The following is a 14,987-nucleotide window of genomic DNA, read 5'->3' as shown; positions in this document are numbered from 1 at the left end:
TGCACAGGGTCGTGGGTTCAATCCCCAGGTACTATCTCTAAAAATAAATTAAAAAACTAATTGTCCTCCCCCATCCACCCCCCTAAAAAATCCTAAATGTAAAACTAGATACTATAAAACTCCTAGTGGGAAACATAGGCATAACACTCTTTGACATAAATTGCAGCAGTATTTTTTGGATCCATCTCCTAAAGTTAAGGAAACAGAAGCCAAAATTAACAAATGGGACCAAATTAAAGTTATAAGCTTTTTTACTGCAAAGGAAACCATAAGTAAAATGAAAAGACAACTTACTGAATGGGAGAAAATATTTGCAAATGATATGACCAATAAGGGATTAATATCCAACATAAAAAAACCAGCACATACAATGTAATATCAAAAAAAAAAAAAAACCCGGTTTAAAAATGGACAGAACACCTGAACAGATAGTTTTCCAAAGAGGACATGCAGATAACCAACAGGCACATAAAAAGATGCTCAACGTCACTAATCAGGGAAATGCAAATCAAAACCACAATAAGATATCACCTTACACCTGTCAGAATGGCTATCATCAAAAAGAACACAAATAACAAATGCTGGTGAGGATGTAAATTGGTACAGCCATTATGCAAAACAGTATGGAGGTCTCTCAAAAAACTAAAAACAAGAACTATCCTATGACCCAGCAATTCCACTCCTGGGTAAAAATCCAAAAAAAAAAAAAGACCACTAATTCAAAAAGATACACTCACCCCAATGTTCACCAGCATTGTTTACAATTGCCAAGATATGGAAACAACCTAAGTGTCCATCAACAGATGAATGGATGAAGAAGATTTGGTGTGTATATATGTATATACATATATACACATTGGAATACTACTTGGCCATAAAAAAGAATGAAAATTTACCATTTTTAGCAGCATAGATGGACTTGGAGGGCATTATGCTAAGTGAAATAAGTCAGATAGAGAAAGACAAATACTCATGCCATCACTTTTATGTGAAATCTGAAAAGTACAGCAAACTAGTAAACATAACATAAAAGAAGCAGACTCACAGATACAGAGAAGGAACTAGTGGTTACCAGTGAGGAGGGAAGGAGGAGCAATATAGAGGTAGGGGAGTGGGAAGAACAAACTATTGGGTATAAGATAGATTCAAGGATGTATTGTACAACACAGTGAATACAACCAACGTTCTGTAATAACTATAAATGGAAAGTAACCTTTAAAATTGTATAAAAAGTTTTAAAAAATTTTTTAAAGAATTGAAAACAGGCACTCAAATACTTGTACTCAAATGTTCATAACTGCAATATTCACAATGGTTAAAAGGTAGAAACAATCCAAATGTCCATCAACCAATGATGAATAAAGAATTGTGGTATATTCCATCCATACAATGGAATATCATTCAGTCACAAAAAGTTAAATCCAAAAAAAAAAAAGTTAAACCCATAGATATAGAAAGTAGATTGGTGTTTCTAATGGTATGAGGTTTTACTTTGGGGTAATGAAAATGTTTTAGAATTAGAAGTGATGGTAGCTAAAGTCTTTAATATACTAAAAGAGGAAGGGTGTGGGACTTGTGATTTTGTAACAAGAATTGTAGAAATATTTTTCTCCTTAAACTATGTGCCTATAAAAGGTAAGCATAAAAAGCAAACTACAGGAGAGGAGGGTATAGCTCAGTGGTAGAGTGCATGCCTAGCATGCACAAGGTCCTGGGTTCAATCTCCACTACTTCCACTAAAATAGTAAATACATAAACCTAATTACCTCCCCCACCAATAAAAATTTTTTTTAAAAAGTAAACTACATACATTTAAAAATAACAATGATAGCCTGAACTAAAAATAAATGTTGCTATTTATCAGAAACATTAATGTTCTAATGGCTACATAAAGAGCCTCACTGCAGCCAAGAACACAAACAAGTCTGACCAGGTTTTCCATATGCTATGCATAGATAACTCATTTAAAATTTAATGAGTCATTTTTAAGTCTCAAATGATTCTGAGTTTGGAATCAAAGTTGACAACCTCAAGTGAGTTAACACTCTCCCAGACATACAAAGCAGTGTGTGGAAAGGGTCATATCCCACTAGCCACAACAGGAAGAAAACTCAGTCTTACTTCCAGAGGTGTAATTCATTTGTATGCTATGAGATTAGATTTTATTATAGGAGAGATGTACAAAATCTTAACATATATGTTTCAAATACTTGGCTACAAAATGGTAAGTTTAAATAGGCAAAAGATAATAAAATCATGGGGTCAAGATGACGGAGCAGTAGGACCACGAGCTCACCTCTTCTCATGATTACAAAAATTCCACAACTGAACTCTAAACAACCATCAGGAAAAAAAGAATGGAACCTAGCAAAAAAGATCTTCTGAAACTGAAAGCATAAAGAGAGAACCACAGCAAGACAGTAGGAGAGGTGTGCTCGTGATATAATTGGGCCCCATATCCCCTGGGTGGGCGACCCACAAGCTGAAGAATAAAGTTGCAGAGGCCCTCCCACAGGAGTGAGAGCTCTAAGCCCCACGTCAGGCTCCCTAGCACCGGTTCCGGCATTGGGAAGTGAAGGAGACCCCAGGACATCTGGTTTCAAAGGCCATGGGGCTTGGTGCCTAGAGCCTCACAGAACTGGGGGAAACAAAGACTCCATTCGCTTGGGCAGCATACACAGAATCTCATGTGCGCTAGGTCCAAGGGCAGAGGCAGTGATTTCATAGCAACCTGGGCCTGGCTTGCCTGCTGGATTTGGAGTGTCTTCAGGGGATTTGGGGGATGGCTACAGCTTACCCAGGGGACATAAAAGCTGATGGTGGACACTCTGGGAGTGTTCACCTACATGGGCTTTCCTGGAGGCTGACGTCTTGATTGGATCATTAGCACCAAGACCTAGCTCCACCGAACAGCCTATATAAGGAAGCCTCAGGCCAAGTAACATACTGGGTGGGAACACAGCCCCACCCATCAGCAGACTTCCTAAGCCACAAAGGACTCTAGACACAGCCCTACTCACCAGAGGTCCAGGACCAAGCTTCACCCAGCAGTGGGCAGGCACCAGCTCCTCCTGCCAGGAACCCTGCATAAGCCTCTAGTCCAGCCTCATCCACCAGGGGCAGATACTAGAAATAAGGAAACAACAATCCCAAAGCCTGTGGAAGGAATCCACAAACACATAGAAAGATAGACGATATGAGGCGGCAAAGGAATATCTCCCAGGCCAAGGCACAAGATAAAATCCCAGAAGAAGAAATAAGTGATGAGGAGATAGTTAATTTATCTGAGAAAGAGTTTAAAGTAATGATGGTGAAGATGTTCAGAGAACTCAAGAGGAGTATAGATGGACAGAATGAAGTTTTTAGCAAAGAATTGGAAAATATAAAGAAAACCCAGAGTTGAAGAACAAAATCACTGAAGTGAATAGCACACTAGAAGGAACCAAGAATAGACTAAATGAGGCAGAAGAACGGATCAGTGAGCTAGAAGACAGATTAGTGGAAATCACTACTGCAGAACAGAAAACAGAAAAAAGAATAAAAAGGAATGAGGACCGTTTAAGAGAACTCTGGGACAACATGAAGTGCTCTAATATCGCATTATAGGGGTCCCAGAAAGAGAAGAGAGAGAGAAAAGACCTGAGAAAATTTTTGGAGAGATAATCACTGAAAACTTCCCCAAATTGGGAAAGGAAACAGTCACCCAAGTCCAGGGAGCACAGAGAGTACCACACAGGATCAACCCAAAGAGGAACACACCAAGGCACACAGTCATCAAATTGACAACAATTAAGAATAAGGAGAAAATATTAAAATTAGCGAAAGAAAAGCAACAAATAACATACAAGGGAACTCCCATAAGGTTATCAGCTGATTTTTCAGCAGAAATTCTACAGGCCAGAAGGGAGTGGCATAATATATTTATAGTGATGCAAGGGGGAAACTTACAACCAAGAATACTCTATCCAGCAAGGCTCTCATTCAGACTTGATGGAGAACTCAAAACGTTCACAGATAAACAAAAGCTAAAAGAATTCAGCACCACCAAACTAGATTTATAACAAATGATAAAGGACCTTCTCTAGTCATCAAATCATAAGAAAAGAGAACAAAAAGAAAGGAAAAAAAAAAGAGACCTACAAAAGACTGTTTTGGTTGTTCAGGGTCTTTTGTGGTTCCCTGTAAGTTTTGGGATTGTTTGTTCTAGTTCTGTGAGGAATGTCATGAGTATTTTGACGGGGGGTGCGTTACATCTATGCTTTGGGTAGTGTGGCCATTTTGATAGTGTTGATTTCTTCCAACTCAAGAGCACAAGAAATCTTTCCATTTCTTTGTGTCATTTCAGTTTTCAGAGTATAAGTAACCTCCTTGGTTAAGTTTATTTTTAGGTATTTTGTTGTTTTTTGATGTAATGGAAATGTTTATGCTGGTTATAAAATTCTGGCTTTTGAAGTGAAAAAAAAGTGAATGAAGGGCCTCAAATGGCAAAGTATCCTTCTCTCTTATGGGTGAGTTGTATTCCATTACATATATGTATGCTGCATCTTCATTATCTATTCAACTATCTTTTTTTAATTTTAACATTTTTTATTGATTTATAATCATTTTACAATGTTGTGTCAAATTCCAGTGTAGAGCACAATTTTTCAGTTATACATGAACATACACATATTCATTGTCACATTTTTTTCTCTGTGAGCTACCATAAGATTTTGTGTATATTTCCCTGTGCTATACAGTATAATCTTGTTTATCTATTCTACAATTTTGAAATCCCAGTCTATCTATTCAACTATTGATGTGCACTTAGGATGCTTCCATATCTTGGCAATTATAAATAAGATTGCTGTTAATAGCAAGGTGTATGTATCTTTTTGAATTAATTTTTATTTTGTGATTGGCTTTATTCCTTTGATAACTATGTAAGTTTAAAAAGCTGAAGCTCTAAACGTTCTTATAAATAATGAAGAGTACATATATGTAAATTTAAAAATATATGAGTAGTGAAAAAAAAATGAGCTATCAAGCCATGAAAGACATGGAAGAAACTTAAAAGACATATTACTAAATGAAAGAAGCCAGTCTGAAAAGGCTGCAAACGGCACGATTCCAACCAAATGACATTCTGGAAAAGGCACAGCTATGGAAACAATAAAAAGATCGTGGTTTCCAGAGGTTTGGGAAGAGGGAGAGAGGGAGGGATGAATAGATGGAGCACAAGGGATTTTTTAGGGTGATGAAATTATTCTGTATGTATTATATTGATGGCTACATATCATGCATTTGTCAAAGCCCATAGAATGTACAACATCAAGAGTGAACCCTAGTGTAAACTATGCACTTTGGTTGATAGTAATGTGCCCATGTTGGTTCATCGATTTTACCAAATATGCCACACTGATGAGGGATGTAGGGAATAGGGGTGTATATATGTGTGGGTGGGGAGGGCTATGTGGGAACTCTGTATTTTCTGCTCAATTCTGCTGTAAACCTGAAACTGCTCTAAAAAAATAAAGTCTATTTAAGAAAAAAACTATACCTTATGTTTTTCAAAGGAAGGAGCTTAAAAAAAAAGATAATAAAATCATGGTAATAAAGTCCAGGCAGCCTAGACTTCATTTAGAAGTTTTGTGCCCCTACAGAGCAGGAACGAAATCTAGCTGAATCTTGAGTTAATTTCTTCAAAGGGTTTGAGACCCATTGGCCATGTTCCTTGTATAAATGAAAGTTTCACAATGAAATAAAACTCTACACTGAAAATAAATTCTAGAGCAAGCTAAAAATAGAAATGAAAGATAAAAGCAAGCCAAACACACAAATCAACTAATAAAAATAAAATTCTGATTAAAGTTTCAAATTTTGAGGATAAGTAGTTAAAGAAATAAGTAAACAATCTGGTAAGAGAGATTTTTGCTACAAAACAATGCACACATAGATACATACACTCTGGGCTCTGTCCCCAGACTTCTCTAAATCAAGAAGTGAAACGTAGGAATTTTTGTACTGAAGGGACATCTGAAACCTTGTTGTCATGCACTCATTTTACAGATGAGGACAATAATTTTCACCCTAATAAGTAGCTTCTTCTATAATGCTGTACATAATGAACCTTGTTTTGAGTAATTACAAGGGTCTCAAATATCAAAGAAAGTATCTCTATGTTCTACTTACCAAGATAGGTTAGAATATACATTTATTTAAAAATGCTTAAATTCATAGAATTTTCTAAGTCTAACAAAACAAAGTTCAGTTAAACAACATATCATCATGTCCCAAATATTCCAGTTAGTTGGTGTTTCACTATGTACCTATAGAAGCTTGACACCAAACCAATTGTTTCCAATCATTTCATTATTTGATCTCACAATACTTCCGTCACACTCCTTGAAGTGTTGTATGGCATACATTTACTTTATTTTTTAAGGTTTTTTTTTGGGGGGGGGTTGATTAGGCTTATTTATTTACTTGTTTGTTTTTTACATTTTTTAATGGCGGTACTGGGGATTAAAGCCAGGACCTTGTGTATGCTTATAAGCATGCATTCTACCACTGAGCTATACCCTCTGCCCCCACTATTTAGTTTAAAATAGAAGCTAATTAAGTTTAACTTGCTTTAGAGTAGGTGTTTTGGGTTTTGGTTTTTTAGAATTTCATAAAATCCTTCTCTAAGCACTAGAGACATCTTGATATCAAGTCAGCCATGCCTAGTATCCAGTGTTTGTGTACTTTCTTATCTCTGTAACAGTAGCCACTTGAATTACAGGGATTTTAGAAATTTATTTGTATAGTTCTGTAATTTTCCAGTGGTACAGAGACTATGAGGATTGAGTTGTTTCCTAGATACAATTCTAGTACTATCCAAGAATGTATTGTTCATCCACCTAGGGGATGAGCATAGGGAGTCAGAGCCCAAGTAGGGTAACACAGCATCTACATGGAGTAATGGCCAAGCATAAGGAGTTGCAGCAGGGTCAGGAGGGTGTGCAGCTAAGAAACAGGCCCAGAATAAAGAATCAGAAAATAAACAGGGAGGGGAGAAGGTGGCAGAGGAGATGGAAGATTGGTTACATGCAAGGGTATTGATTAAATAAGCAAATATATTAAGGATAATAGAAGCTATGTTCCTCACTACAGGAGAAGAGAATTAGAAATATGGAAAGGGAAAGGGAAAACACTAAGATGAATACTTTAGTGTTAGACTAGAATTGAAGGTATCATGGTTTTCAGTTGATTAGATAGATAGAGATAAAAATGGATGGAAATTAATGTGAACATATATGTATATATTATAAATACATTATATATAAATATATGTATATAAACAAATGTGTAAGAGTGTGTGTGTGTGTGTGTGTAGGCTGTGTTTACTCAGAGAGTCTGAGAGCAGTGACACCCCAAAAGCAGTAAGCACACCTAGTACCCAGATTATGGCTTCTGAAGAACATTTTCCAACGATAGGAATCAAGACTCCTAAGAGAAAAAGAGCTAATTCCATAGCTTGTGCAGGAGAGTACAGGGTGAACCTGGGACATTTTACTGGGGCCAGAAAGGAAAGAAGTGTTCACAAGTGATGGCAATATGTTAAAAAGACACAGAAGTCAGCTTAAAGGAATTCCAAGTGGACAAATCTGGGAAAAGTTGAGCATCAAAATAAATAGAGTTCCAGTTCTGGGTAAGATGTAATAAGTACATGCCACCCTTTCTCTCCCACTGAATGTTAACTATAAAACCTGAATTGACTGCATGGAGCTATTCGAGGTCTCTGAAAAGAGAAGAAGGCAGATAGGGGAAGAATACTAGAATTCAAAGTAACATCAAGCTGGTAGTGAAATTATCATTTTTTTCCTCTGGTATATCCTTGCCTAAATTAATGCACAGCCAGAAACTAAACAGTGAGCATTGTGCTTTAGACTGAGAAAGCATCTCTAGTTCTGGCTTGAGTTACTCAAAGAGAATGCAGAAATTCTGTTTTGGTTTTTATTTTTTCTTTCCTCCGTTCTCTTGTGACTCAGTCCCTAGGCAACTCCATGGTGTCAACAGCACTGCAGCTAGGGGAAACCACAAGAATTGAAACCTTGAGGAGGGAAACCTTTCTCTCCATTCAGGGGGCTGCAGTCTGAGAGAATGGGGAAAATCCCCATTGCTTTTTTCTGTCTCTGCCTTCCCATTAGTTTACCCCAGATGCAGTTCAACTATAGAAATGGACAATTACTGTCTGGAGGACTGAAAAGGGTAGCTCAAGGGAACCAGAAACTACTAGAAAGATGATGGAGAAAGGAGTCCAGAAAAGCAACACCATCAAGTTGTTTATAAACCTGGGTTCATCTCACAACTTTAGCAAGCATGGATCTGATCCTAATTAGCATGACAAAGACTTAGACATCCACCAGGTACCAGACTGACCAATGAGTGTTACACATGCAGGACAAATCTGAATAACACTGCAAAGGCTTTGAAAACTAAACTGATATTGGAACCACAGCCTCCAGAAGACAATTTGAAAACTATGATGTGAATTTAACCATGTTGATTGCCAGCTAAAATAAAAATATCAACATTTCCATAAAATTTAAATAAGACCCAGAGGCTCCTAACATAATACTAAAAATGTCTAGACACAATAAAAAATTAATCTATGAAGACCCTTAAAAATCCCAATTACATGAAAAAAGACAAACAACAGAAGTTGACAATAAGATGACAGAATTTGAAATTGCCTAATAAGGACTTTAAAGCAGCCATTATAAAAGTGTTTTAACATGCAATTATGAACTCTCTCAAAACAAACAGAAAAATAGAAAGTCTCAGCAAAGAAACAGAATGAGATCAGCAAACTATAACCTGCAGGCCAACACAGACTGTGAGCTAAAAATTGTTTTTACATTTTTAAAGGATTATTGGGGGAAAAAAAGATTATGCAACATAGGCTGTATGTGATCCATGAAATCAAAAATGTATCTTGTCCTTTACAGAAAGTTTGCTAAATTTGCTAATCACTATAATAGAAGATAAAAAGAACCAAATGGAAATGTTTGAACTGAAAAGTACAATAAGTAAAATTAAAAAAAAAAAAAAACAACACCTCACTGGATGGACTCTAGAGCAGAATGGAAATGAAAAAGGAAAGAGACAGTAAACTTGAGAATAGATCAGTATAAAATATCCAGTCTGAATAACAGAGAGGAAAGAAGATTGAGAATAAAAGAACAGAGCATCAAGTATCTATAGGACTATAAACAAAACCCCTAAATTTCAAATCATTGGTATTTCAGACACTTAGGCCAATAGGTACATGAAAAGGTACTCAACATTACTAATCATCAGGAAAATGCTAATCACAATTACAGTGAGATATTACCTCACATCTGTTAGAATGGCTACTATGAAAAAGACAAGAGATAACAAATGCTACCAAGGATGTGGAGAAAAGGGAATCCTTATAATGTAATGTAAATTGGTACAGCCTTTACAGAAAACACTGTGGGATCTTCAAAAAAATTAAAAACATAACGACCATATGATCCAGCAATTCTACTTCTGGATATATAGCCAAAGGAACTGAAATCGTAATCTCAAATTAGTATTTGCACTCTCACGTTCACTGCAGCGTTATTCACAATGGCTAAGACACAGAAGCAACTTAATTATCCATTGATGGAAGAATGGATAAATAAAATAAGGTATATGCATACAGCAGAATATCATTCAGCCATAAAAAGGAAGGAAAAACTGCCATTTGTGACAACATGGATGAACCTGGAGGACATCATGCTACACAAAAAAAGTCAGATGAAAAAGGACAAATATTACATGATCCAAATTGTAGGAGTAATCTAAAATAGTTCAACTCACAGACACAAAGTAAAATGGTGGTTTCCAGAGACAGAAGGAGAAAAGGGGGAGGTATTAGTCAAAAAGTACAAAGTTTCAGTTATGCAAGATGAGTAAGTCCTAGAGCACCCAATGGCATATTACCTGTAATTAACAATACTGTATTGTATACTTAAAATTTTTCTAAATGTGTATATCTTATGTTGTGTTCTTATAAAAATAATAATATGTAAAGAGGGTGGTAAGAAACTTTTGGAGGTGATGAATATGTTTATGGCACAGATTATGGTGGATTCTCAGGTGTATACTTATCTCTAAGCTCACCAAATTGTATACATTAATTATGTACAGTTTTTGGTTTGTCAATCATACCTCAATAAAGTTGTTTTTAAAAAATGAAGCTCAGCAAATCCCTAGGAGGATAAGTCCAAAAAAAAATCATGTCCAGACACATCATAATCAAACTGCTAAAAACTAAAGACAAAAGAATAATCATGAAAGCAAATAGAAAAACAATGCAATTCTTACAAGAGGACAATGATACCGCTATATCCCAACTCTTATGGCTAAAATTAAAAGGAATGACCATGCCAAGTGTTGGCAAGGATGCAAAGCAACCAGCACTCCCATATGCTGCTGGTGGGAGTATAAAATGGTTCAGTCTCTCTGGAAAACACTGTAGTAGTTTCTTACAAAATTAAACATACATCTAGCACATGACTTAGTCATTCTATTCTAGAGTACCCAAGAGAAATAAAAACAGATCCACACAAAAATTTGTACATGAATATTTAGAGCAGTTTTATTTGTATTAGATTAAAAAACAGCTAAAAACTGGAAGTAATCTGAATTATCCATCAAGGGGTGAATGGATAAACAAATTGTGATATATCCATATAATGGAATCTTACTCTGCAATTAAAAAAGAATTATTAATATGAAAAAACACATGGATGAATCTCAAAATCAGTATACTGAGTAAAAGAAGCCAGAGTTTTTAAAAAGTATATAAGATATGATTCTATTTACATAAAAATTCAAGAAAATGCAAATAACTTTATGAAGTCAGAAAACTAGTGAGTGTTGCCTGTGTATGGAGGGGGCAGACAATGAGGAAGAGGAAAAACAAAAGGAAATTTTGGGGGGTTCTGGAAAGAGTCATAATTTTTTCATTTTTCAGTTTTATTAGAATTGTTACAACTTGACTGTGAAAAGTTCATAATCTTGATTGTGATGACGGTTTCATCGGTGCATACATATGCCAAAACTTGTCAAACTGTACAATTTAAATGTATGTGATTTACTATATCTCAATAAAGCTGTTTTGAAAATGCCAATTTCATGAAAGAAAAAGGCAGATTACTAAGGATACTAAATAGACAGGATAACTAAATGCAAAGCATAATCCTGAACTGGATCGTGGACTGGAGGGGAAAAGCAAATGCTATAAAGTACAATTAACAAAATTAGAATATGGATTGTAAATTAAAGAACTTGTGAATGTTAAATTCCTTTAATTTGATCACTGTACCATATTTATAAAGGAGAGAATATTCTATACTTAAGAAATATACACTGAAGTATTAAGCAGTAAAGCTTCATGATGAATGCAATCTTCTCTCAAAAAATAAAATAATATGTTGTATCAAAAATTATACAAAAAACACATGAAAATATCAACTGACTATAAAAAGCATTTTACAAAATCCAACATTTCACAATAAAAACACTCAAACTAGAAATAGAAGGTAACTTCCTCAACATGATAAAAAGCTGTATATGAAAAACCCATAGTTGACATCATACTTCATGTTGAAAGACTGAAAGCTTACCCTCTAAAATCAAGAACAAGACATGAATGCCAGTTTTCATCACCTCTATTCAGCACAGTACTGGAAGTTCTAGTCAGAGTAATTAAACAAGAAAAAGAAATAAAAGGCATCCACATTGGAAAGGAAGAAGTAAAACTATCTCTATTCACAGGTGGCATGATCTTATATGTAGAGAATCCTAAAGAACCTTAAAAAAAATGTAGAGCTAATAAGTGAATTCAGCAAAGTTACAGGTTACAAAACCAATACACAAAATTCAGTTGCATTTCTATACACTATGAAATGAACAATCAACTAAGGAAATTAAGAAAACAATTCCATTTACAATATCATCAAAAAGAATAAGATACTTAGGAATAAACTTAATCAATGAGGTATAGACTTGTATACTAAAAACTATAAAACACTGCTTAAAGAAATTAAAGACTTAAATAAATGGGAAGTCATCCCATGTTCATGGATTGGAAGACAGTATTGTTAAAATGACAACACTACCCAAAGAGATATATAGATTCAATGTCATACCTATCAAAATCCCAACAGCCTTTTTTGAGGAAATGAAAAATACCCATCCTAAAATTCATATAGATTCCCAAGGGACCAAGAAGAGCCAAATTAATCTTGGAAAAGAAGAACAAAGTTGGAGGTCTCACAGTTCCCTATTTCAAATGTACAGTAAAACAAAGCTACAATAATGGAAAATCTTCATGACCTTGGATTTGGGCATAGTTTCTTAAACATGACACCAAAAGCATAGGGAATGAAAAAAACAGATAAATGGGACTTCATCAAAATGAAAAATTTTTGTGCATCGAAGGACACTATCAAGAGAGTAAAAAGAAAACCCACAGAATGGCAGAATGGGCAAAAATATTTGCAAATCATATAAAGATTTAATATCCAGACTATATAAAGAACTTTTCCAAATCAATAACCAAAAGAAAAACAACCTCGTTTAAATAAAGAGGCAAAGGATTTGAATAGACATTTCTCCAAAAAATATATGCAAATGGAAAATAAGCATATGAAAAGATGCTCAGTGTCATTAGTTATTAGGGAAATGTAAATCAAAGGCACAATGAGAAACCACTTCACACCTACTAGGATAACAATAATTTTTTTAAAGCCCAGAAAGTAACAAGTGTTGGTGAAAATATGGAGAAATTAGAATTTTCATTTATTGCTGATGCGAATGTAAAATGGTGCAGCCACTATGGAAAGCAGCTTGGTGGTTCTTCAGAAAGTTAAAAATAAAATTACCATATTACCAACCAATTCTAGTCCTAGATGTATATCTAAAAGAATTAAAAACAGGGATTCAAACAGATACTTGTTCATCAATGTTCACAGCAGCATTGTTTACAATAACCAAAAGGTGGAAATAACTCAAGTACCCATCAATTGATGAATGGGTAAACAAAATGTGGTATATGGTATATACATACAATGAAATATTATTCAGCCATAGAAAGAAATATAGCTCTGATACATGCTACAATGCAGATAAGCCTTGAAAATATTAATGCTAAATGAAATAAGCCAAACAAAAAAGGATAAATATTGTATGATTCCACTTTCCTGAAATATCTAGAGCAAGCAAATTCATAGGGACAAAAAGTAGATTAGAGGTTACCAGGTGCTGTGGGGAGGTGGTAATGAGGAGTTATTGTGTAATGGGTACAGAGTTTCTATTTAGAGTGACAAAAAAATTTTGAAAATTGATAGTGGTGATGGTTGAACACTGAGTGTACTTAATGCTACTGAATTTTACATTTTAAAATGGTTAAAATGGCAAATGTTATGATATTTATTTTTACCACAATAAAAAATTTATTACAGTAGAATGCCAGCTAGTAAATACAGAAGGACAGAATTAGAAAAATAGCCAGTTGTCAACCATCATAGTACTAATTTAGGCAAGAAATCTCAATTGGATGGTGAAAGTGGGATGAGAAACTGGATTTTACATAGTCCCAAAGCATCACCCCACAAAACACTTATGAATAACAAAGGGAAAAACATAAATTTACAATGGAGAAACATGGAAGACACAATTTTAATCAAAGTTAGCACCACCAGCAATAGAATAAATTGATTCTGTATGCCACCCAATAGGAAGCCATGAGGAAAGCATAGAATCACTTCCTTGATCTTTCTGGCCCCAATTTCATAACCTTGTCTAATCATGAGAAAACTCGGAACAAACCCTAATTTGGTTAGGGTGGGGAAATTGGGGAGATGTTGTTTAAGGGTACAAACTTGCAACTAATAGATAAATTCTGGAGATCTAATGTACAACAGCATGATTACGGTCAACAATACTGTATTATAAATTTTAAAACCGCTAAAAGACTAGGTCTTAACTGTTCTCAACACAAAAAGTGATAATTATGTGACATAATAAAGGTGTTTGCTAATGCTACTACAGTAATAATATTGTAATATGTAAATGTATCAAATCAACATGTCATATACCTCAAACTTACACTATGTTATATGTCAATTATATCTGAATAAAATTTTTTCAACTTTTAAAAAACAAATTAAGCCACATTCTACCACTGTGACTGTTCTGTAATCTATAAAACTGTCAAAGTCATGAAATTCAAGGTAAGATTGAGGAAGTATTCCTGAGAAAAGAGACTAGATACTACGTGAAATCCTAGATTGAATTCATTCTTTGTAAAGAATAGAATTAGGGAACTTGAATGGGGTCTCTGGGCAAAGAGTATACAGAAGTTCTTTGTACTATTCTTACAACATTTCTGTAAATATGAAATTGCTTTAAATTTTTTTAAAGCCTAGAAGAGTACCTCACATAATACTGGAATACTGACAATATATAAATATTTACCAAATTAAGTTCTACATTACAACACAGAATTAGAAAAGTAAGACCAATCTCACAAGTAGGTACAATTGATGGAGTCCTGGGAACATTCTCCATAACATCCAAATGTATCTTTGTTATCAATTCCCTGTGATATAAAGGCTGAAGTAGGCATAGGCACTGAAACAGGGACGAAAGAATGAAAAGGGAGGTAAAGTGGAAAAATTAAAAATCTACTCTGGAATCCTGATGAGATGCAGTCTGGGAAATTGGCTTTATTTATCCTATCAAATCATTCATACCTCCAAATTCCAATATAGAAAATTACTATGGCAATGATATGATTAACTGCTGTCGACTTTGTCGGCAGGGAAATAAACTCATTTTTTCTTTCTTTCATCACATAGCATGAAATATAGGGGAAATATTATCAAAATGGTTTGACAGTAAAAGGGAAAGCAAAGAAATGTTAAGAAACAACCCATATCACTTTT

General features: G+C 34.8%; 1 protein-coding gene across 1 annotated transcript in view; it reads right to left on the bottom strand.

Moving 5' to 3' along the window:
- Positions 1 to 14,987, bottom strand: part of TEX11 (testis expressed 11) — a 299,458-nt gene that overhangs the window by 233,772 nt on the left and 50,699 nt on the right. The gene's annotated exons all lie outside the window — the stretch shown is intronic.

Source organism: Camelus bactrianus, chromosome X (genome assembly GCF_048773025.1).
Source record: "Camelus bactrianus isolate YW-2024 breed Bactrian camel chromosome X, ASM4877302v1, whole genome shotgun sequence".
NCBI classification, from domain to species: domain Eukaryota; kingdom Metazoa; phylum Chordata; class Mammalia; order Artiodactyla; family Camelidae; genus Camelus; species Camelus bactrianus.
Note: the sequence above shows the minus strand (reverse complement) of the source record. Positions and strands in the feature narration are given on the sequence as shown.